We start from the raw sequence: 23,040 nt of genomic DNA, 5'->3' as shown, positions 1-23,040 counted from the left end.
GCCCGGCCCCGCCGCCCAGGGACGGGCCCGGAGCCCGCGGAGCCGCTTAGACCGGCGCTCCCCGCACGTCGGGCGAGCAGCCCCCGTCCGCCCCGGCACCTCTCCCCCCAAGCCGCTGGCCGAAACGCGCCCGTTGGCAGCGACCGGCTTAGCCTCCTCCCTCCGGCCACCGGGAGGGGTCACCCCCGCGGATCTTCCCCCCAGCACTTTCCTCGCTCCCCCGGGCCCGCCAGCCCCCGCCGCCGGCAGAGCCACTGTCGGAGCGGGCATCGGGTGGATCGGTGGCGCGGGGTTTCTCGTGGCGTTTGAAATGAAGACAATTCTATCGAAACAGCAAAATAAGTCACGTCTGCTCCTTGCGCCCGGCCGTGCATCGATTTTGACCGCATCGGGCCCTGTTGCGTTTTTCCTTTTCCCACTCCCATTGCCCCCTCGGGACGAGCTCGTTTGGCGGAGGCTCTGTTAATAATTCCCTAACTGACTCTCACTGATTAAAGCCTTAAAAATTCTCACTGGGGTGAAACGGATTACCCGGCAGATTAGGGGAGGATTATCTCTGTCATTAGCGCTGCAGTAGTTTGTCCGGCAGAGTCTGCCGAGGTTTATCGAAAGTGACTTTCCAGTGTGCCACCAGCACGGGCAGAGATCAAACCCCGAGTGGAAACATACCCCTCTCTATCAGCAGAGCAAGACAGGGCCAGCTCCGGGAAAGTAATAAATGACTCGACTTCAAAGCCGCTGACAACGCCGTGATAACGGCAGGGAAACGCGTAAGTCACGGGAGGGAACAAAGAGTTTTGCAAGAGCCACTTCCTGGAAAGTCCTGCCTGCAGACGGACCACGCGAAAAAAACGAGAAGGGAAGGAGGAAACCTTCGCGCGAAGCCAGGAACGCGCCCACGGGTGGCCGGGGGACGGCTGCCACCGTCCCGGGATGGAGAAACAGAGGGACTCTCCCGATCGGGGGGTGAAGCGACGGCGAAGCTGCTCCCCGTTCACGTCCACGTCGGGGGCTCGTTAATGACTTTCTCCAAACCGCATCAGGAGTAACCGCGCCCCGCGGACGAGCCTCGACTGCTCGGCGGCCGGGGAAGGCGCAGCCCGGCGGACATTGCCTGCCCGAGCCCAGGGTGCGCGCCCGGGAGCCCCGCGGGCCCTGCTGTGCTGCCCACTCCCCTCTGAGGATAACCCAGGCCGGTAGGGACCTGAGGAGGGTTCCAGTGCTACCTTCTGCTCACAGCCGGGGCACCTGCGAGGCCGGACCAGGGCTTTGTCCGACCGGGTCCTGAAAACCTCCATGGATGGAGCCTGCACAAGCTCCCAGGGCAACCTGTGCTGCTGCTTCACTGTCCTCGGGGTTAAAGCGTTAAGTTTAGTTAAGTGTTCCCTTATGGATATACAGTCTGAATCTCTCCCGTTTCTCACGGTGGAAAAGGTTTTTCGCCTGTCCAGTCTGGGTTTCTCCTGTTTCAATTCACGCCCGCTGTCCCTCACCCTCGCACCGTGCACCGCTGTTAAGAGCCGGCCTTCCGGATGCCCCCCCGCAGGCTCTGGCAGGGTGCTGCGGGGTCCCCCCGACGCCGCCCCTGCCCCGGTCTGAGCCCGGGCAGCTGCTCCAGCACCCACCGCCTCGGCGGTCCCTCGCCCCTCACGGGTGTGTTTCCTGCACCGGCTGTCCCAAAACCGGCCGCAGTACTTAGATACGGTCTCACGAGTGCCGAGCGTGGGGAACAACCCTTCCCTCGGTCTCCTGGGCCGTGGTCGTGTTCACGCCGCCCAGAGACGCTGCCGGCATCCTCTGCGGCCAGGGCACGCGGCTGGCTCCCGCCCAGCTCGCTGCCCACCAGCACCCCCTGCCCTTCCAGCGGCCCTCGGCGGGGACCGCTCCGAGCGGGACGGAGCACGGCAGGCAGGAGGCCCCTCGGCCCCCCCACCGTAGCTTGGCAGAGGCATCCCTCGCCCGCGGACCGCTCCTCCCGAGCAGCCCTATCCCGACTAGCCGAGGAACCCATCTGGGAGAGCAAACACAGCTTCGGAACCCGCTGACCGCGCACGGGAACCGCGGTGCTTCCCCTTCCCCGCCCCGGGGCTCGCCGGCGGGCCGCGCTGCCCCTCACACCGCGGGGCATCCCCTGTCCCCAGCGCTGGGAGGGTAGATCCGTGGCGGCCCCACAGCAGACGGGCGTGAGGCGCTGGTGGGAAGGCAGGGACCCGCCGTGCCCGGCCCCTGAGGCTGCTGTGGAGGGTGGAGGGGCCGGGTAGTCCGGGGGATTCGGGTAGCCCACGACCACCCCCGCATCCCCACGGCCCCCAGGAGCCGCCAGCTCAGCCACAGCCAGCCCCAGAGTCGCGCTGCGCAGCCGAGGCGCGGTCCCCGCGCCCCTGTGCCATGTCACCCGCCAGCAGCCCGGTCCCCAGTCCTGTGCAGACCCCGGGGGACAGGAGCTCGGCCCGGGGTCCCTCTGGTCCCCGGTTGCCGCTGGCTCAGCTGAGGCACACCTGGACGTGTGCCCTGTCCTTCCCCACCGCTGCCCCGCGCACCGCAGCCGGGCGGACCGGGCACGCCGGGCCACGCCGGGCCACGCCTGCGGTTGGAGAATCTCCTTTTCTGAAAGCAAATGAGGCAAGCTCCTTCCCTCCCTGCCTGGCATGGCCTTATCCGGGATGAGTGCAGCCGGGGAATGAACGCTGCGTGTGAAGGCATCGTGTCTGGAAACACATGGATAAATCTTGCAGGTATCGTACATGAAATCCTCTCGGGTTCGTGTCACTCTTACCCCGAAACACCCGGAAAAAGAAGAAAGCAAAACCCTGAATCTTAACAACGCTAAGGTGGTTTCGGGGGGATTTCCTGGCCACAGAGCTGGCTCTGTTCCCTCTCCTGCATGCCCAAGGAGTCATCACCCATGGGATGGCGAGTCCTGGCTCCTGCCACACTCCGGCCGGAGCCGGGGAGTTCAAAGCCGATAAGCAAACCACATCGAGTGGCCCCTGTCACCACCGCACGCACTCGAGACACACACTCATTCACACACACACACTCCGACGCTGATCCACGGTCTGCCTTGCACTATGCTCCCCAGGTCAGACAGACCAAGCGCCGCCAGCTCCAGAGGGAGAGCACCCCCCACCCCCGAAACAGGCTCTTTTCCCCCAAAGACTCTACCACTGGCCTTCTCCCAGCGCAGCTCTTTGAGCACGGTCTGTTCCTGTCCCTGCCCCTCTCCTTGTCTATGAGGGCGAGACAGACACCAGCGCATTTCTCGTTAACGTGCTGGTGAAACATCTTCCCGAGGGCCAAGCCTGAAGGCTTCAGGAGGTGATGGGGAAGGAGAATAGGGATCTCCGCTGTTGATCTAAGGACAATATGTGCCCAGAGAGGCTGGGGGAGCCCAGCCCATGTACCATGCCCGGAGTCTTTCCCCCTTCCCCAGAGCCGGCGGTGCCCGCTTTGCTCTAGCGCACGTCGGTACCGCACAGCCGGGGAGAGCCCTGCAGCGCTGGGCAGTCAATGTCACACTGTGGAGGTGGCACGGCAGCTCCCGATGATGGGAGCGCGCTGCAGGGGGAGCAGACTGGGAACCCACTGTTTCCAAACCGCTGGGGACTCGGAGCCTGTCTTGAAACCGTTCAGACCTAGCAGGTCTTCGGAAAGTTTGCGAGCAGTGCCCTAGGGGAGGTAAGCGATGCGTGGGACGGGTCTCGTACAGCCCTTCGCCCCCTCGCCGGGCACGGCTGGCGCTCTGCGTGTGCGCTGGGGTGCGAAGGCAATGAAACACCGCTCCCCCCGCCGCTCGGTGCCCGGTGCGACGCCCGGCTCAGGGGCAGAAGCGGTCCCTGCGCTGTGCCGAGCTCAGCCGTCGCCTCTGCGGCAATGACGGCTTTAAACACGAACGATTCCAGTTTTGCACATCTGCTTTTGAGAAATGAGTACGGACCGTCCCCGAAGGAACAGCCTGAGCCGCGGGAAGGCTCCTCTCGGGTTGCCTAAGACGTTACGAAAAGGAAACTTGCGAAAACCGGGAGCCGGCACCAGCGCAGCCCGGGTCACGGCAACGCACCTGGGCCAGCACCGCCTGTGTCGCAAACGCCGTTCTTTCAATATTTGTCCTGCCCGGGTGTCCCGCTCGCCGCCCTTTTGCCCGCCGTGAGGGCTAGCGGCGTGCTCAGGGGAACGACACCTCCCCGCACCACTCTCCAGCAAAGAAAATACATGACCAGCGTCTGACACTTCGTTATTTCAATTCCCCGAGGGCAGGAACCAGTGGGGAGAACCCCAAGGGGCACGCTGCCTTCCCTCCAGAGTCAATGATCAAGCGACAAATCTACCTGGGCAGCCACCTTCACGGGGACCAGGAGTCGCTAAAGGTCCAGAAATGGGGCGGGGGATGGGGCCAGGGCAGGGCTGCATGCGGGGTCTGGCCCACCGGCCCCCACTCCTGACCCTCCGTAGGCCCACGCAATCCCCCCCCCCCCCCCGAGGGAATAAGGGGAAGGCACGCACCCCGCACCGAGGGGACCCGGAGCACCCGGGTTTACCAGGTCCTCCGGCCCTGCCTCTGCCGGGGTGCTCGGCGCTGTACACGCCCCGGCCCGAGGAGACCGAGAGTTCACCGAGGGATGGGGCCCCACCCTGGCTCGGGAAGGCGGTAAGGACCTCCTCCGCTGGCGAGGGGCTCCGGAGCACAGCTGGGAGTCCACGGCGGTTCTGCTTCTCTAGGGCAAGAAGAGCGCCCGGCCCGCCGGCGCCCATCCCTTCCCGTTGACAGGTTTCACCTCGGGGTCTCTCGGGGCCGAGCAGCAGGAGCAATCCGCCCGCCCCGCCGGGGCTGCAAAGCGCGCACGACACCCGGCGATGCTCTGCACGGGACGCGGAAGGAAACCGGTCCCCGGCTCGCCGACTGCCCCAACGCCGGCGGCGCTGAGCACGCCGTGCCGTGCCGGAGGGGTCGGGCCCCGGCGGGCTTCGCACCTCCCGGGGTCTGCCCTTACTCCCACAAACACCTTTTTCATCCGCACACCCCCGTGCCTGGCTGCCTTAGCGGCGGGCGGGGCGGCGAGGGGCTCCCCCCGGGCACCCACGCGCGAACAAAGTACCGGCCGTCCCCGCACCCTCCCGGGCGCTGCTCCTCAGCCCCTCCGCCGGGCTATGAGCCCCGCGATGAGAAGTAGCAGCGCTCGTCCTCGTTGCCTCTCCGCGCCCGCGGAGCCCCCCGGGGACGCTGCGTGGGGAGCGCGGCCCCGCGCCGGCCCCTAGCGGGAAGAGGCAGCCGGGGCCCCCCCGCTGTCCCCAAGCTCCCCCGCCGCCGCCTGCAACGCTCCCCATCCGTACGTGCCCCGGCTTCTATTTTCTCCTACGTTTTGCCCTGAACAGTTATGAGATGGAAAACGGATGAAAGGTGGAGTTAAGTGAGCAGCAGTGAGGTCCGAGGTGGAGAGGAGCCACGGGTGATGGGGGCGAGGTCCACGCCCCGCACACTGCCTTTCGGTCCAGCGTCTTCTGAAGTAGCTCCAAACTCATGTGATACTCCAGAATAACGAAACCCGTTAGCTAAAGCTAAGGTAAAACCCCAGGTCGCCTAAGTTCCCCAGGTCTGTTGGGTTTCCCACCCAGGCCTAAAATCCAGCTCTTACTCTTACGTTACCTTCATATTTTTCCTGACTTCTATTGCTGATCCAATGCCTTGAAACCACAGGCATGGAAAGAGAAGCCGGGAGAGTTTCCCCTTCCGCCATGCAGGCGCTACCCGATATTCTTCTCAAATCTTCATCTCACCCCTGTCAGTGTTTGGTTAAACGGGAGGTCTCGGGTCCATAAAGCCACAGTGGAGCAAATACCGAGTATGGCCATTTTTTCCTCAAGATTATAAAACTCACCGGCTCACCTGTTGGGATTCCTTGGTGTGCTACACTCCTTCAGAGATGCAATGTTTGATGCAGAAAGGAAGCAGGAGGCTTTTGAAAGACTGGACCAGAGTTGGCCCAATATCTATGCAAAGGATATTTTACCGGGAAAGGACTAAAAAATCCAAACCTTATTGCAATTCTTGATTTCAAATGGCACTTTATTTAATTGAAAAAGATAGAATCTTCTCCGTTCTTTTTACCATTGAAAGCATAATTTAAATTAAGCTTTGCTCAGTGCAACCTTGGGCGATTGTGTGTTTCCTGGTAATAAACTTCTATACAACTTTCCTGCTCTGAAGGCGAGGGGAGGAGACCCGCACGCCTCGCTGGGGGCGTCAGGGTGTCCCACCGCACGCCTGACACCGGGCAGGTCTGCGCGCCGCCAGACACTGGAGGACGAAAACCGCTTTGCGGAGATGACTGCGGCAGCTCTTTCGCTTCCCGCGGGCCAGCAAAGCCCCACCAGCCCTCACCGCCTCCGGGCTGTGCCCCACAGCACCCCCCGGCCACGTAGCCCGAGCACCCCCGACCCCCGGAGGCAGCTGCCCGGGACCCGTGCGGCCCCGCGAGCGGCTCCCCCGGAGCAGGGACAGGCCGGGGGGGGTGCGGAGGCAGCGGACCCGGCCGCCGACGCCCGGCCGCGGCGAGCCCGCCCCTTCCCCCGCCGCCACGTGAGGCCCATAAATAAGGCGGGGAGAAGCTCTCCCCCCTCGGCGCCGCTACCGGGGCGAGCGCGGCGCGGCGGGGCGGCGGCCCCACAAAGGCGGCGGGGCGGCCCCGGGCCCTCGCACGCCCGGCGGAGGAGGAGGCACCTGCAGCCGGGGTCGGCCCGGCTGCGCGCCCTCCCCTCCGAGCTGGTACCTGGGCGCTGGGCTGGTAATGCACCATAAAGAGCCTCCTTTCAGGCTCTTTCAAGCCGAGATCGCGGAGGTCACCGTGTCTACAAACCCCCCTCTGTCGGCCGCTCGGGCCGGGGTGCCAGCGCGGCAAGCTGGAGAGCAGGCACAGCCCATGGGAATCCCAACACTTGTGCCGCCGGCTCCCCCGGCCCGCCCTGCTCCCCCGCCCCCCCGCCCCGAGGAGCTGCTGAATGTAACAAATGAGCTGCAATCGATCTGCGGGCACGGGGGAAAATCAAATTATATGGTGTGGCTGGGCGGCCGCGGCCGGCAAAAGGTGCGGGCGAGCGGCGGGCGGGCTGCCGGCTTCGCTCCGCCGGAGCGCTCTCCGCGGAGCGCAGGGGCTGCCAGCCCCCGCCCCGCTCCCACCCAGCTCAGGCCCGCTCGGCTTCGCCTCCCGCTCCGTGCAGGGGCGACCGTGCCCGAACTGCGCCGGCCGTGCCGACGCGGGAGGTCGCCGGCTGCGAGGGGCTCACCCCGCTAAACGCGGCCTCGCCGGCCGGTGCCTCCCTGCCCCGAGACGCCCTACGGCCTCCCGGCCTCGCTGCCGGCCTGCGCGCAGGTTGCGCGGCGTGCGGAGGCGCGACCAGCAAAGCACCTGGAGGGGGACGCGATGGGGGGACTCCAGCAAGGTCGTGCCAGCAAAGGTCTTTCCTCCCCTTCCGGTGCCGCTTTCAGGTCTCCTCCCTGAGCTCCTCTCCCGGGCCTGGGGCTGGCGAAGGGTAGCAGCCCCGTCCCGGCATCGGTGCCGCCGGGCCTGTCCCGCACCTGCGGAGCCCGGGGCTCGCCGCCCGGGGTACGCGCCGCCCCGGCGAGAGGGGAGCCGGGCACCCGCCAGCCTGAACGGGCAGCACCTGCCGCAGCCGCGGGTTGCGAGCAGGGGGGGTTCAGACAGCGAGCTCGTACCTGAGCCCTTTTCTCGCCCCCCAGATGTGCGTGTGGGGACGGCTCCGCTTGGGAAAAAGCCCGCGCAAGGCCGGCGGTTGTCTGCGGGTCCATGGGAATCTGGCCACTTGTGCCGGCCGCAGCCGGGAGGGGGCTGTGCTTCCTTTACAAAAAGAGACACAATTAAGCAAAATGCTCAATGAACATTATAAATGATGTGCAATCGCCTCGCAGATTGCTTAGCAAATCAAATTATATGGTTGCTCACGGATGATTTCCATGTGCTTTAAAACGCAAACAGGTACTTTCTGATTTTGGGTTTTTTTTTGTTGGTGTTTTTTTTTTCCTAAACAAACAAAACAAAACAAAAAAGCGCAGCGCTTTAAACATTGCGGAGCAATGCCACACGCTGAAAGGCGGCTGTGTGAATATTCACGTTCTCCTTTGTTCGCCCCTGAATTTCACAATAGCCCGGGGAGGGCACGTCCACTGCGCTCTTGTAAATTTACCAATCCTTGACTAAAACCGCCAGGCACCTGCTTGGCAGAGCACAAAGCTGCCTACGTTTCCACCAACAATTTACTGTTTCATCAGCTTCTAAATTGGCCCGACAATAGAAGGGCTCAAAGCTAATATCATTTAAATCAAGGGAGACGGCCGAGTTCAAGGCTCCGCCGGCTGCGGAGGCGGCAGGGCCGCGGCCGCCGCCCGGCTCCTCCTGCGGGAGCCGTTCAGGTGCGAGCGGGCGGGCCGTGCCCTGCCTGCGGGGCCAGCCGGGGCTGCCTCGCCGGGCCCGGGGCGAGGGCAGGTCGGAGGAAAAGGCAGCCACGGTGCGGGATGGGGGATGCCGGGCGGCTGCTGGTTTTGCTGGACGGGGAGGACGCAGGACACCGCAGCGGAATGAAACGGCGACAAGCCCAACCGGCCCCCGCAGGGAGCAGGCTCCGAACCGGGCTGTACTGTGATCGCCCCAGAAGGCGCGGGCAGCCTGGGAGCAGGGCTGGCTCTCCCGGGCTGCCCGGAGCCGCCGGCTGCGTCCCTCGGGCGCAGCCGCGGCGAGCCCTGGCCAGCGCCGCCCGCCCGCCGCCGTGCCGGCCGCGCCTCCTCGCTCCCCCGCGGGGGATTTGTAAGCAAGGCCACTGGAGGAAAGCAGCGTGTGAAAAGCGCGTTTGATAAGGAGTGCCTTATTTTCCAATACACAAAACCACTCATGGGGAGGGGGAATGGTTCCTCGAGACCAGGTCCTGACAACGCTCTGCTCTGATGCAGAGGATCGCTCATCTGAAAAATTACACAAGACTGTCACTGTAACTGCAGAAGGGTTAGTAGCAACAAAGCAAAGCAGGTGACAATTGCTGAAAATGCTAGCGACGCGCTGTACAGCTTTAAAAAGGGGAACCAGGCTCCCTAACACCACCTGGCAGGAGGAGCTGTGACTTGGTTTTAACTTTTTTATTACTGACAACTTCCGACGACTAAGAGCCCCGTCCCAATGGATAACAGGGCACTTCTCCATGCCGGTAAACAACCGTGTTACACCATCTCTTCCATAAATATATCCAGCTCTAGATTAAATAGAAATAAGCTTTTCCTGTCATCGCTCCTTTTTGTGAGTCAGAGATTCCTTCCGTTTTCTAACTTCCCCCCTTGATTTCTTCCCCCCTGCTTTATGCCCATTTGCTCTTGTGCAAGCATGGGTTCCCATGAAAGACCTCTTCCTCCAGGGGATTTTACCTTAGGTTTACATACAGTTGCTACGTTCCTTCCCAGCTCTCATCTTGCCAGGGTGAGCAAAGCAAGCTCAGGATTAGAGACCCTGTTTCTTTATCACCCAAATCACCTTTCCCCGCCCTTCTCTCCATATGAGTTAATCTGCTGGGACAACCAGAACCGTAACTGTACACAGTCGTCCAGGAGAGTCCTCACAGCTCCTTGGAGAATGCCGTCAGCATTTGCCTTTCTGCCAAAAACCCTCACTTCGTAATGTGAGGGTTATATTTACCCTTTTCATGGCCATGTTCCTCCAGCGGCTCATGACCACTTCGTCATTAACTAGTGCCCCAAGGTCTTTTTCCTCCTCTATCTGGCAGGGACTACTGAGACCACAGCCATAGCACATGTTCCTACCACACGTCCCAAATGCGTGACCTCTTAATACTGGATTTCATTCCTCCTTTGCCACTCTGGTACTCACAGTCCTAGGCTTCCTCCCGATGATTTTTCAAGCCTATGCAGTGCTGGGATGCCCTTCCTGCTCTGTGGCTTTGTCAGATGTTGTTAGCAGAGTCCTTCTTTTGTTCTAAAGCTGCTCATGAAAATTTTCCATTGAGTCCGTAAGAGCAAAGAGATGACTATCCTGGGTCATGGCATAGGTCCATCCAGTTTCCTCCACCCACCTGTGCCACTGGTAAGAGCTCAGGGACTTCTTTTGCCAGAGATTGTTTCTGTGTGTCTAAGAGCTCTTGACATATTTCTCTCTTCTGTGAATGTCTAATGGCTTTTAGAACTAAAGCAGCAAGTTGTTTTATTAAAATTATTAGATACCATTTAGTAGAGCTGAGTTTTAAATGAGTGATTCCTGTCTTGGAAACAGATGCAAGACTTACAGATGCAGGTAAAACCAGAGGCCTAAAAGAATCTTAGGGGTCCACGTTCCTCAAGGATCCCTCCTCAGCTACCGTCTAACCCTACAAGTTTCTCTCCTGAGAAGACAGCCTACACAGTTGGTGTTTTGTTGAATAGTCTTGACTGTAATATGATGTGAGAGCTATCCTGATGATTTTTGGCTAGGAAGAGCTGACTTGCCATGGTTGTTCAGTTCCAGTGGAGATCCCTCAATCCCCACTTCTAAGAGCAGTTAGGTTTTTCCCCAGCCCACAGTTAGATGTCTTACATTTGTTGGCTCCTTGCTGAGCCCGCTGGCTCACCCTTGCACTGTTGCATTCCTTGTTGATCACCCGCCTCTCACCATACCAGGAGCCTTGGGGCTGGATGCCCAGCACCTACAATTTAGGCATTGCAAAACCACATCTCTGCATCCATTTAGCCCTGAGGCTTTTATCTTTGTGGCGAATTATTAACCAAGTCAGGGACATGAAAAACATCTACACAAGGAGATGCTGCATTTTCTTTGGAAGTTGTCCACACATGAATAGTACTGTTCTGCCTAGCCTGGTAGCTCTTCTCCTATGCGCGCCTTCCAGTAGGCATAGGAGAACATTGTTCATTCCACTCTGTGAGAAATTTCGCATAATTGTTATCGTGTCTCCTCTCAATGACCTCTTCCTGAGACTAAGCAAATCCATTTCCCTTCAGTGTGCGCTTTTGAAACATCTTAACATTTTTGCTGTTCTCTGCTAATTTCCCTGTAGCTTTTCTTCAAGTGTAATGTCCAAAACCAGACACTGTACTTAGGCTGAGCCTCACCAGTGCCAAGTAGAGCAGAATAATTACCTCAGTGTTTTATCCAAAACACTGCTGCTAATATATCCCCAAATGACATTTGGTTTTCTGCATAGGTTTTATCGCGCTTTACTTGGTTTACATGGTTCGCAACAGCCAGCCAATCCATTCCTGCACTATTGCTGCCTTACCAGTTAGTCCTCATTTCACAACCCGTGCATTTGATCTGTCTTTTGTCCCAAGACTGCATTTTGTACTTGTCTTTATTACAGTGCAGCTTATTGATCTCAGGCAAGCTCTCCAATCTGTGAAGATCAATGTGAGTCCTGATCCTGTTCTCCAAATCAACCTCTCCCAGCCAGTGCTCTCAGGAGTCGAATTAAGTACTCTCTTTTCCAGTAGCCAATTTATGGTTGAAATCATTGGAGCCACAACAGATGCCTGCAGGACCCCACTTGGTACGTCCAGCTTTGACAGTGAACCACAGATGTGTGCTTTGGTATGATTCAAACATTATGGGCTCATTCCAATCCCGATTTCATTTAGATCTCATTACATGGTTTTGTTTATGACAAGAGTAAGGCTTTTGACACTAAACAAGTCGACATATATCACATCTATCTCTTCACACACTTGGCTAGTTAGTCCTTCAAATAAGGACACTGAATTAATTTGAAGTGATATGTTCTTGATTAATCCATGTTGATATGTTCTACTGCCTTCTTATCGTTTATGTGCTTACAAATTGATTAATAATTGACTCTCATTATCATGGTTACGCTGATGGATTTATACTTCCCAGGATCCTCTTTGCTCTTTTTGGGGCTTGTAAACACATGCCTCTGGCATCAATGTCCTCAAGCAAGTCACTTAGGGTGTGAGTCATCATTGCCTCTAACTTCAGCCAGTCAAAAGCTGGACACTGATTAGGAGAGGGATTCAGTTCCTTACACAAAGGAATATGACACGCATGGTCTAGTATCATGTTAAGTACTATATAGTATTGAAGACATTTCTTGGGGCTCGCAGATATGACACAGGACCTGCAGGAGACCTGCACCTTTCTGGAAGCTCAGCTGGAGCTTCCATGCAGGCTCTCCATGTGGAATACCCGAGAGCATCTAGAATGGGATAAGGCATCTATATCTATGTTAAGGTAACTGCATCCCTAAGTATAAGGTGTTCATTAACAGTCAAGGGGAAAAGATGGGTGTAACAAACCACCCTCAGGAGGGAACTTTCTTAAGATGGAATCTGCTGGCATTTGGAGATGCTACTCCTATTTCACTGGCAATAGAAGGAACAAAAAAATTTTAGCTTCAAGTTACAGGGCTAATATTTAGGCAGCTACATGTTTTTCAAGGCATTCTGACATTTAAATGGTTCAAATGCCCAGCAATAGTTTTAAAGTACCTAAGTGCCTTGCTCCCAGACTGGCCCATGCTTATTCTGGCTGATTTTCAGCACTACCAAAGACACCTAATGTAGGAAGCTAATTACTCCAAAGCCTCCCAAAATCTGGAGTGCCCTCTTTACATGCTTATAGCTCTCTAACGATTACGAAGAGAACCTGCACTGATTAAACCTTAGCTTGGGTGGTTTTGTTGATTGAGAGGAATCCAGGGTTTTATAACTCAGCCCTATCTATCAAGTGCTGAAAACAGCCATTCACTCACTCTCAGGCGTTGTGAGGATAACATGAAAGCTTGCAGGGCACTCTGATCTGTGGTAACAGAGCCACGTGCACCCAAGGCAGAAGGTTTTGATGCACCACGTAGTACAGATTGCAATACTGGAAAGGCACCTCAGCTGCCCACAGCCCTGAGGTGTTTTAAGACCTTCCTCCAGATCTACAGACAGGACACTGATGGCAGGGCACGTGTAACACAACAACAAATGCAGTAAATTAAGAAAACATCAAAGATCACATCAGATGACAACTGCTTCTATTTTGTTACCGAAATGCTCAAGACCTCTTCTGAACATAGCGAGTCCCAAAGGTACATGAGCACTGTAAATCCTGCACGCATACACTCATGCTCGTCTGATGTACAAGATCTTTATGATCAATTATAGCCGAACGAATGAATGACATATAGTACCGGTGAGGAAGGGGTAGCTGAAGAAAGCAGCATTTCCCTCATCTATGTCTTTATTTGCAAGCTGTCAGAAATTTGCAGGAATAATTCCACTGCCAGTAGCTTACAGGCTGTTTGATTTAATCCGTGCCTCCATCGGCTTCCCCATCAACAGAGCCCAGAAGAAGTTATCATATAATAGTTGAGACCCAAATGAGCTGCTGCAGTTTCCCGCCCCAGCACAAGGACTGAACCCGAATTACCCTAGGCCACCTGTCCCCGCTCACCACTGCAATGTACAGTAGAGGGATTTAGTCCTTATTTGCAATCTTTTGTCTGCAGCCTTGTTGTTTGGGTGGGGCTGCACCTGTTCGTGGCGAGTGGGAATCCCTTAATTACGGCTGTGGGGCTGAGCAGCGAGAGCTGGCCCTGTGCACTGGCACACAAAGGCTTAGGGGAACGCGTGTGAATTCAGTGCCCTCTTTATGCCATGCCAACATTATTGCAAATTCTCCGCAGGTCTTCATGGCTCAGGTCCTGCATTCCCAGGGCTTCTGCATGGTATTTCACACACCAGATTGTCCTTTCTTTAGAGAGCAGAGATGCTGCCTCTCTCTGTTTTGGATTCTTGGGGTCTGCAATTATTTAGGAATAGCAGTTGAGGGACAATAATACATTTTAAGGTGTACTTTTGGCTATAGCATCACCAGTTCTTTCCTGTTATCAAATGCAAATTGAGTTTACTTGGTGAACATATCCCCATTGCTTTGAAGTGTCATGTTAGTAACGATAGCTTGAGCCACAAAGACACCCAGGTTATACACTCTGCTGAATCCTCAGAGATGATGCAACCCCAATCTCTTCTCTCACTAATCCCAGTTACCTGCTGAAGATCCTGTCCATGCCGCCTCACCTGAGTGCCTCATTCCCTCCCTCCCCTGCCCTAGACTCCCGTCTGCCCTTGACACCTAATCTCCTGGTGCCTAGAGTCACCATCTTTTGCTCCCTCTTCTCCCTCCCTACCCAAGCTTTGCTCCTCTGCATTTCAAGCCAAGTATCAGTGTCTCCCACCAAAATGCCAGCAGACACAGACAGCATGGCTGGCCTCCACCTTTGAACTCCAGAGGCCAATGCCACAGAGACCTCTCAAGACTACAACTAAATTTGTGCCTAGATCTTACGACTCCCGAGCTGAAGTGTGACCTGTTCATAAGGAAACTATGGTGTACCTGGCTGACAAAATTGACCAAGCTTCTGCTGAGCGTGAACATAGACATCCCCCAAACTCACAACACAACAGTTAATTCCACCCTTTTCCACGGCAGCTCCCCAGCTTCTGCCAGTTTTGGTGATTCCTCACGGTAAAAAGCGGCCGGGCGCCGACAGACATGAGAGCCCGGCCTCGGGGCTCTGCCGCCATCTTGTGACGCCGCGCGGAACGGCGCTGACAGGGAACGGCCCTGTGATGGCGCTCCCGCCGCCCGTCCAGTCCCGGCGGTGGGGGTTGGCGGCGTGGCGGGCGGCAGGCGGGCCTCTCGGTGAGCCCCCACAGGTGGTGCGACCTGCCGTGGCCACCCCCTGCCTTTCCACAGCGCAGCACACCAAAACGGGTTAAACACCCCTGCAAAAAAACAGGCTCGCCAAGGCACAGCAATGCCTGAAACTTTGCGATGTGACTAAAACAGCCCTGAAAATGGCTGAAATTTGCTTTCTTGCTGATTCTTGCTAGTAACGGCACTTCCCATTTGCTGTGCTGCTGCCTCAGTGGCTTGCGGGTTTCTGGCTGTGGACCAGGCTGGTGGATGTTCTCCAGCCCACATTGGTTCAGTGTGAAGACTGAAGCTGGTACTTGATAATGAATGCCGAGTCCCGCCGTGAACGACTCCTTTGAAGAGAACAAAAAGGGGGCTTAGCCAGTGCTCCCTTCATCTCGTTGCCGCAGAGGACAGCACCCATACACCCCTCTCCTCCCCTTGCTCCTTGGCAGTGTGCAGACGAGGACCTGACATCCATACCTACTTTGAACCTGTCGTTATAGCTGTGAGGATAACCAGGGTTGAGAGCCAGCTGTTGTTGAGTTTATATGACAAATGAGAGGTTCAGTGTAAGATTGATAGCAATTACATTGCCACCTGCTATCGCTTTAATCTGTATCCCGGATTTTTAATTGTTAAGGGGGGGAGGCTGTTGGCACATGAATACATAAGGACTATCTTAAAAGGCACAAAGCATTAGGATTGCATCCCAGTCATCACAAGTAGGGCTGCCCCATTTTTTTAGTTTTAGCCTCTACTGTGAATTTTGGTCTCATTTTTTGAATAGTTTCATCCTGAGCTTTCTAGGACTTCTGTACTCTATACTTCCATCCATGATTTTATTTATTTATTTGTTTTAGCAAATGCGGATGATTTCATTTTAAGCTTGGCCAGCTCTTTTCAGTTTGGCTTCCTGACAACCTTCTGCTGTCAAGTGGCCTGCATTCATTTGCATTGTGTCTGATTTTCAGCAGGTCCCTATCTGAGGCCTATTCCTCCCGGCTGTTACCCAGGTGAGCAGTCCTACTGCAGTCAGAGTGATAATAGCTGTCATAATTGGTACTTCCACAGGTTTGCAGGGTCAGGGCTTGCTTCTTCCCCCCCTTCAGATAGCTCTAATCTGCTTTCAGGTCACGCTTCATCAGAAAAAGAGAACACCAAGAATTTTGAAAGGTTTGCTGTCAGGTTCAACAAAGCGATATGCTTGGAGGAAACGTTGATTTTTGTTGGAGACACACAAAATAGACTACAATTTGCGTAAGGAGCTACTGAGAGGGGAACTGAATGAGAGGTCGAGAGAAGGGTTTTCAGTGATTTCAAAGAGTATTGGGTCAGATCCATGCGGAGCATCTGCAACTTCCTTTGATGCACCAGCAAACTGTAGACAACAAGCCTCTCTTCTCCGTACATGCCCTACCTAAGGCATTATGTGGAGAAAGACTTTGAGACTGGCAATGGCACAAGCCAGTTTTAGAAGACGAAGTAGGTCCATATAATCTATTTGGGAGAAGCTGTTTTTCCGAGGTGATCTAAGGTTGCAGCAGGTATGAAAGTACCCTAGAGGTCACTGCAGAGCAGCCATTTGAGCCACTGTGTTCTGAGGGAAAATTGCCAGAGTAGTCTGGAATATTAAAGTAGATTTTTTTTTTTAAAATGTATTTTGAGGTGACTCTGAGTAGTCACTGTCCATCCCTCTCCAAAATCACTCAACCATATGCCATACCTCCACAGAGCAGGATCCCAAAACTGTACTCCATTACCTTTCTCAGACAGAGTGTCACCTCCTTCATGCTACACCCTTCACCTCATATTCCCACCTACTCTCTATACCACATCTCACCTTGTGAGGTCTGCCTGCTGCGGAGTAGCCCAATCTCATCATCCTGTCTGCATCACATCTCCCCAGCACCCACAAGCTGCGCCCCCACCATGGTCCCAGCAAATAGTCTCGTTTGTCCTTCTCCAGCCAGAAGGACGGTTCTGATAGCAGATAGGTCCCTGCAGACACTGCTGTGGTTGCCACAGGCTGGGAAGTCATCACAAGCACAGCTGAATCTGTGCTGTAGTTATCTGTGAAGTGCTTAATGGGCTTAGTTAAATACCACGGCATGGGCAGAGTGGAGGAGTTTTACTGTGTCTCTTTGGAGCAATTCATCTGCTATCTCCGTTTTAGGCAATGGTTTTTTATTGGCAATTTCTGCCTATTCTTGAGGCAGAGGTAGAGCAAGAAGGTGAAACCTTGCAGAAAAGAAGATAAATTGGCACGGGGTAATAGAAATATGAATAGTAACAGGGCCAAAATAATAAGCCATCATAAGCATTTCTACAGCCCTTTTCATCTGTGGATGTCAAACAATTTGCAAGAGCTAAAAAAATTAAGCCTCTCAGCAGTGCTCATACGTCAGAAATACGCAGCTTCTTTCACCTATTGCTCAACTGCTGTCACCCCTGAATTAGGACAGAGTAGCTGTTCATTGCTCAAGGCAATGACGCCTTGTGATTTAGGGTGTGAGAGGCTAACTCAAACTGTAAGACAAGGCAGCATTTAGAGTCTAGAGTTGGCCAGGCCACTGCCTTACAAAAAGAGCCATGGATCTTTAACACCAAGTGGTCAGGCCCTCAGTTTGACGTCTCAGCTGATAAAACAGGAAAGGTGAAAGCAGGGGCAGAACCAATCTTTTAACAGCTGGCTATAGGAGAAGACAAATTTGTAAACTGAAAGAGGGACAAAGAAAAAACATTTACCCCCTGCTTTTAATAGAGATTCATTCATAAAAGTAAAGTGAAGGCTACAAGGTCATAGAAAGTTACATATGATCCGGTTTTGGAAAATGCCCTTCTTACAGACCAAGCCCAGAGGCAGAGGCTGTTTGAGCTATTGCCAAGGAGAAGTGTCATGGAGCCCTTTTTTTTCCTTCTCTGGGGGCCTAAGGAAACTCCAGCTAGACATATTGTACATGACAAGGTTTAATGACCTTTGTTCATAATGGACCCAAGCGTGAATACCCAAGTGCATTCAGGAGAGGCCCAGGACTAAGAGGTAATGTAAAGCCTGAAATAGGGAGGGAACATTTTCTGGATTGGGAATAGGGTCATTCCTGGGGCAGTGAATGTGTGAGTGTTCATTTTGCACCTGGCATTCTGATTAACAGTGCGGTCAGTCTCCTGAACTTCCCAAGCAAGAACACCTGCTTCTAGCTCTGCTCAGATCCTAGCCCTTCACAAGGCTTTCTCCTTCAGTAGTGCAAGAAAATGCATAGGCATCACATGGCTCTGTCAGAACTGTCCCCAAGAGACTGTCACACCAGGGAGGATTGATCTCAGCTCCCTCATTCCTGAGAGTTTACAGTCAGCTCTTTAGTTGCCATCCTCTACATACTTTCAGTCCACCAGCTGTGTCCTCATCCTTTAGTGCTGACTCCTTCTGGAAAGGAAAACACGAATTCTCATTGTCTCTCTTTGACTCCAGCACCTTCCTTTGTGTTGCCTTTGCCCCATTCCTAACAGTTGTGCAAAATACTTTGCTATCCTTTCCTGTTCCTTCCTCCTATCATAAAATGTCCGGATCCATCTTCTGATCTTCCAAAAATGACACCTGAGCAAAGATGACCTGGCTGTGGGCCACATTTCTACATCCCATACATCAGTAATGTGGCAGGGCAGCACAGTCTTTTTTTCCAGAACTAAGTAGGCTATTCAAGCATCCCTGATGACTTTTTAAAATTTTTTTTCTTTTTCCTGATTTCCGTGGCAGCTCCTCTGTCCCTGACAAGTTTTTCTGGAAGTCACTTTGTAAATGCTGTCAAACTGTGCGTGCAAAGGAGGCAAGCTGGATGAGCACAGCTGATGCCTGCTCTGCCAACCTCCCCAGAGCCTGCAGGCTAGATCCCCACAGTCACCTCCAGCATGTGCAGGTAGCTGCTGACTCAGATGTGGGCGCAGGACTGTGCGTTTGATCATCTCTCTGGCACCAAGGGAAGCGAACTGAGTGTATGGAACTAGGAGGGTTCAGGCACAAGGTGAGGGTGAGTGCAGTCAAGAAAGCCAGAGCTCGGGGGGTATTACAAAGGGATTTCTGAGGAGGAGAGAGGAAGGATACCACAGAGCAAAAAAAAACAAACCAGCAAAAGAGAAGACAATAAAAGGCAGCGCAATAATGGGCATAAATTTCTCTTTCTTCTGCCCCATGGCAAGCTGCCAATCTCTTCCACACACATTCCTCAGCGCTACTAAAACCAGTCCCCATGGGCACACCTGCCTTGAGACAAATTCTTTTAGTCTTGAAAAAATCTGGGCACTTCTTCAATAAAGAGCTTTGCTTTTAAAGTACTTTGCCTTTGTGAATTTTGGCAGCAGCTCACACTTGGAGAGCTTTTGAGAACCCTTTCTGTAATCAGATTTCCCTGCCCTGCCCCGGGGGACTGTGGGTGAGTCACTTCCAACAGCTGTCCCTCAGCTTCCCATTCTGTGACATGTGGCTCACCGCTACCTCAAAGGGCTGGGGCTAGGCATCATTTATGTGTAAAGAGCTGTGAAATCCATGAGGTTGATGGGGTGCTGAGCGTTACACGACATGCTGTGAGGGTAGTGTTACCGCAGCTCACCACTTGGGTATAGCAGGAGCTGGGACAGGCACAGGAGTATGGTTTAAAACACTTGGCTCCCAGTGCGAAAAGTCATTAAGTGAATGGAAGAGGAGGCAGTTCAGTTGTGTGGTAACAGGACTCATTTCTTCTACACAGTATGGCCAAGGTTGAAGACCAGAAAATACAAACACTTATGAGTACTAGCTAAGCCCTCACCATCTTGTTCAAAACCAGAAAAAAAGCAAAACCCAAACTGAGACTTTTTCAGTTCCTTCTTATGCAGGCTGCCTCCTGAGCCACCGCATACTGGAGATGTTCTGGGGTGGCAAAATCCTGTTTTTGCTCTGAGAAAAGTGTCTTTTCTTCTCTTGTTCTGACCAGAATCAGATTAGGTTGTCAACAAGCTTAAAAGAGAATCCAAATGATTTGCAGCATGGTGCAACAGCAAAGAGCATCACCACAGCTCTGTGGATACATGGCTAAAATAATGGGCATTACGATTTCTGGTGAAAGGAGGGTGAAGCTGCTTTACAGGTTACATACAAGAGTAACCTGCTCCTTCTTTCCTATTTTCTCTCTGTGCTCACAAAAAAAGCCATGCTGCCTCCCAAGGAAAGAAGTTGCTGTTAGCAAGCCGCCTTGCCTCATTTCTACCTAAAGCTGTCATGGAACAAAGAACATCTGTTCATTTTAGACTGCGTGGCAATATGCAGCACAGCTAGAGAATACAGCTGCCTAATTCCTAACCAAGCCCGTACCACCTTTGCTCTGAGAAAGAGGTCAAGTATTGCTCTTTACGTGCCAAAGTTGCCCTAGTTGGCTTAGCTTTGGTTTTAATACCATAGCTGGAAAAACATATGCTAATTTTACCTCTTGTCTTTTGATAATTCACCCCCCCAAAACAATTAAGTACCAAACCAAGTTTTAGGAAAAGCAGGGTCTGAAGATCTGGATGCTGTTAGGAGCCATGCAGAGTCTAATTCTGGCATGGCTGCAAATTTAATTTGTGGTCTTGAATAAGTCAATTAAATTCTTCTCATCAAGTCTTCCCTCAGTAAAATTGAGAATAATTACTTGCCTTGTAGAGACGCTGCAAAGACTAAGGAAGTCTTGAAATAGTTTGTTTAAGATGTTAAAATCTCTTAAGAATTATGTAGAAACCTCAGTTAGGATTTATAAAAAGGTTATTTAAAAACACAATGGGATAAAAAGTATCATCATTGAAACTAATTAATGAAATAACAATGTTGAAAAACTTCTCAGATGTGAAGGATGGAACATAAATCTGCAGTTGCCTGGGGGAGTATATTCGGCTCAGAGAAGCAACTGCTCTTTATTCGCTATGGTGGAACAAAGTCAGTGCAGATACATGAGGAAATTCGTGTAGCCTATGATACTCTTTAATAGTGTCTTCCATCATTATCAGTCTTAATTATGCATGATCTTATAACGCTTCAGGCCTTTAGCTGGGATCTGTCCTGGTGTGGTTGGTACCACTGACACAGAAGATAGTGAAGTTCCCTGCCCCAAAGAGCTTACAGTCAGAGGTCCTGAATGTCCAGCAGTTTACATCACACAGGGATGAGACCATAAATGTCAACAGCTCTGTTTATAGACATAAAATTAGTTCATGTAAACGCATCATCGTGGTAGATAAACTCAAATACATCATGAGAAATGTCACATGGATTCCCCTGGCAGATGCAGGCAGCACAAGGTAACAGTGGCATTATTACGGCTGGTGTAATCCCAGATGTCAGAGTACACCAGTTGCTTAGATGTGCTCTATGTGCATACTGAGAGATGTGAATTTCAGGGAGGAGGCCAGGAAGAGGCAGGGCAACTAAGGGGCCTTGCACAGTCTTAGATGGATCTCCTCTGGTTTTGGCAGCCCAAGATAAAGCACAAATGTATTTGTAGAAAACTTGACCTTAAATTTACAAAAGCAGACATTACTGGCAGAGCACAGGCCAGTACCATCGGCATGTATGAGACAAAACACAGGGTGGGACTGTGCTGTGATAGATCTTAAAAGTGAAAAATAGAAGTTTGAGCTGATATACAGAGAATAAAAAGCCAGCAGAGGGAACGGTAAAACCAAAGGCACAGACAGCCTGCAGTTTCATACACGCAGATCTTGGCACATCTTCAAAATTAATTGTTAATCTAATAATAATAATGCTTTGCTCAAGAGATAATTATCCTGTACCCAGATGAACATGGTCCTTCTCCCCCATCTTGTACTGTAAGGCAAACAATAGAAAACAAGGCTATCAAATTTGCCATTTTATAAAGGACTACTGAGGAGTAACCCATTTGATCTATATCATTTTTTACAAGTGATAATGTAATAAAAAGATGGATCAGTTAAGAAACCCCTGCCTTATCCCCACCACACTACTCAAGGTTGTTGTGCAACCAGTTCCAGCCACTATCTGATAGAGAATGTAAGAGAGGGAGAGTCAGACATTGCCAAAAAAGCATCAGAAGAGCTAATTCAAGAAGTTCATACCCATTTCCTCCACTCATTCCTCCCTTATCTACTACCTGCATTTTGCTCTGCTCAGTCCTGCATCATTGGCTGTGTTTTATTAGAAGAGGTGCCTATTGCCCGCAATGGGGAGGGCTGGGAGTGATAAGAGGGCTTGTGTTGATTTTGGTTTTTATTCCAGATTGATTACTGGCCATGCTTACAAAGCAAAATTATTTCCCCTGTTCCTGTACTGATATATACACACAGGCACATACAGACATCTAAACACTTTTCGTGTTACAGTGAAGCCTAAGGGGTGGTATATTCAAGTATCTCTCAGTATAGCTACGCCAAACTGCGGGATACACAGCCACACTGAAAGGTGATGGGCCATTACTCTGATTTTGCACACATGGTGAAAGCCAAACCTTCCTCTTTTCCTTGTTTTCATTTGAATAAGCAGAACAAGGTTGCTTAGCTCACTGTTTGGTTTCTCCGGGGCAGTAGAGTTGTGCTTTATGCTGTTTGCTTAGTGACATGTCAGTGTAGTGCAGGTCAGGTGATGTCCTTGAAGATACGGGTCTGTTCATATGATTACGTATCTGTAATTAACACTGCGCAAGCTGAACCGGAGCCTTACAGGACTCTTTCCTCAGGTCATCTTGCTGTATGAGTGAGGAGGCACCAGCTGCTTCTTAGCCCGAACGTCCAGTTGCATACAATGATCTTTATAGGTGTAAAATAAATGTGCTCTCTGCTCAGGCAAGCTTCCTCTGTCAGTAATAGTTACTGACTTGCCAGTTCACTAAGAGTTGGTCTCCACCAACCCTGTACATCCAGGATACTAAACTGAGGGCTGTTTGCACAAAAGTCTGTGTGTGGATACTTGTTTTGTCAGCTCCATGGTCTTATTTTGTTTGTATGGCATTCAGTCTCATCCGCAGAAGGTGTCAGTGAGACCTGGTATCTGTGGGGACAGGTAAGAAACAGGTATTTTGCCAGTGCTCTTCCTACTTTCTGCCATTTGCAGAAATGAGGAGCATTTCAATTTGGTATCCCAGCCAAAAGTTACTGTACTCAGGCAGGTGCTGGCTTCTCCACCAGTACCTGGCTGAACACAGGAGTCCAGCTGGGGACACCTTCTAGGCACGCTCCTTTCTGAGACAACCCTCTCCTGATGTGAAAGGTGAGGAGAGGGTAGTGGGCTGCCTGACTAAAGAATGCCTGTAAGAGTCAAACTCCCTTTCCAGTAGCTGTGCAATAGATTTTAAGACAA

The sequence above is a fragment of the Aptenodytes patagonicus genome, chromosome 2, assembly GCF_965638725.1.
Source record: "Aptenodytes patagonicus chromosome 2, bAptPat1.pri.cur, whole genome shotgun sequence".
Taxonomy (NCBI): domain Eukaryota; kingdom Metazoa; phylum Chordata; class Aves; order Sphenisciformes; family Spheniscidae; genus Aptenodytes; species Aptenodytes patagonicus.
Note: the sequence above shows the minus strand (reverse complement) of the source record.